Source organism: Babylonia areolata, chromosome 13, assembly GCF_041734735.1.
Source record: "Babylonia areolata isolate BAREFJ2019XMU chromosome 13, ASM4173473v1, whole genome shotgun sequence".
Lineage (NCBI taxonomy): Eukaryota > Metazoa > Mollusca > Gastropoda > Neogastropoda > Buccinidae > Babylonia > Babylonia areolata.
In genome coordinates this window covers 35,924,539-35,927,038 of record NC_134888.1, presented here as the reverse complement: position 1 = coordinate 35,927,038, position 2,500 = coordinate 35,924,539, and positions in this window count along the sequence as shown.

Sequence of the window (2,500 nt, the reverse complement as noted above, 5' to 3'; positions counted from 1 at the left end):
ATGCTTTTTGAAGGTGGTTGGGCAATTGTGTTGTTTAATTGTTTCTGGAAGTGAGTTCCATAGTGTAGAGGACCACGTACACTCAAGGTCCAGTAGAGCAGAGGGAGGGAGGTGGTAAAAAAAAATCCAAAAAGTCCGGGGAAGAAGACAAAAATGACTGCAGGATTCTTCAAAGACAAAAAAACTAAAGTTTATAAAAACCTTTTGGGTGGTAGTTGAATCCTCTTACTGTCCTCTTCTCATCACTTGACAACGGGCCTATGGTCCGAAACGTCGTGTCAAAACAAAGAGGATTCAACTACCACCCAAAAGGCTTTTATAAACTTTAGTTTTTTGTCCAAAAAGTCCGGTCCGCATACGTATTGGACTCGAACCCAGAACGCAGAGACATTCGTGTTATCATCGGATGCATTACTATTAGGCCACTGCTGCACCCAGTAGAGGTGAGGGTGAGGGGAAGGGGTGTGTGTGTGTGTGGGGGGGGGTGGGGGTGGGGGTGGGGGGTGGGGTAAACAAAAAGAAAGAGAAAAGGGTCCTAGTAGGAAGTAAACCTGGAATCCTTGATTTCCAAACTGGGCGCGTTATCCACCAGACCACTGTTTAACTCAACCAGGAATGTCAACCATACGATCAGTGACGATCAGCTGCTGGCGAGCAGCACACGCACTGTGCATATAGAAGCTGTAGAAACGCAGCGGCAAAGCTTCCCTCCTCCCTTGTGTATAATCATAGCCGACCAGGCTCCTCCAACGTAACGTGTCAAAGTCAGCCTCACCAGCAACCTGCAGGTCGATCTATTCCCTTCCGCAACCAGTCCACTTGGTCAAGTGTCAACATGTAAACCCACACTTATGATAATGAATAATGATCCAGCCCAAATATAGCCCATCCGTTATCCGTAATCAGACCAACTGTCTCTCACGTTATGCATACATTTAGCATGCCAAACAGGCTGAACTGAACGGCCAATGAGAATCGCGCAGTGAACCGTACCACTGACTCGGTTGGTTGAATCTGTTGCGTCACAAAGACTTCGCCAGAAGCAGAACTGACCTGATGGAGACGTTTCGCTTCGTTCATCAGTCGGTGGTTCATCAGTGGCTGTACCAGGAATCTTTCCGGTATGTTCTGTCGTTTAAAAAAAAAAAAAAAAAATTTATTTTTAATTCCAGAGGAATGCAGCTTTTTGTGAAAAGACAGAAAATTGTGTCGATGTTTGCATGGAGAGTGCTTCTGTGACTAGACACTTCACACGTTTTTAACTCCATTTCCATCTTCTCTTTGGACACTTTGCTGAATCGTTCTTGCCAGTCCGTTAGATAATTGGGTGGTTTGTTGTGTTTTTTCTCCCTCGTTTTCTTTGTTTCTTGTTAAAAAGAATTGATCGACTAACTAACTAACTAACTAACTGATTGATTAATAGACTGATTAACTGTTTTACTGATCGATCTATTGATTGATTAGTTATTCATTTTGATAACCTTTCTCCAAAAGTGAATCTGTGCGTTCATTTTTTTTTTTATATTTTAAAGTGAATGTCTGAAATGAATATTCACAATTTGCGCCACACCACATATGTTGAATTGACAAGGTGAACCCAAACCAAACCAACCAACCAAATAAATCAACACCACCACCACCACCACCACCACCACCAGCAACAACAACAACAATAACAACAACAAGAAAGAAAGCAGCAAAGAAAGAAAGGTTACTGACGAAAGATTTGTTATAATTTCTAGCAGACAATCAACAGCTGTCTCGGACCCTCGCAAAAGCCAGCCCTACGAACTGATCAGGCATTGAATGGGCGACGTCAGAAATCGACATCATAAAGTACAAGTTCTATTTTTGTACAGACGGTGTATTGTTAGGGAGAACTCATACACTGAAGCCGCCTACAGCTAAGGGTGATACCGGGCGAAGGAGACTGGGCAAGCGAGAGAAAGAAATTTATTGAGGGGGAGGAAGAAAAGCGAATGTGAATGAGGTGGGTCCATGTGTCTTTAACGAAGAAAGGGCGATGGATTGTTGCTGTTGTTGCTGTTGCTGTTGTTGCTGTTGCTGTTGTTGCTGTTGCTGTTGTTATTAATCTTGCTTTTTCATGCTTCATTTCTTCTTCTGCTGCTGCTGCTGTTGCTTGCGTTGTTATTGTTGCTGTTAACTTGTTGTTGTTGTTTACTGCTTCTTTTTCTTGTTCTTATTTGTTGTTGTGTGTTGTTATTGTTGTTGTAAGTTGTTGTTGTTTACTTCTTCTTTTGTTGTTCTTATTTGTTGTTGTTGTTGTTGTTGTTGTTCTTCTTCTTCTTCTTCATCTCAACCTGCGTATTCTTCTTGTAAGTAGATGAAACATGTTTCAATTCGCACTCACTGGTCCACATGTTAAAAGCAAAATTATCATGTGTGTGCGACTGTGAGTATTTCACATGTCGGTGTATTGCTAATTATTTTGTTTTTGGAGTATTTCCCATGATGACATGTCCTAAATTTTGTATGCTGC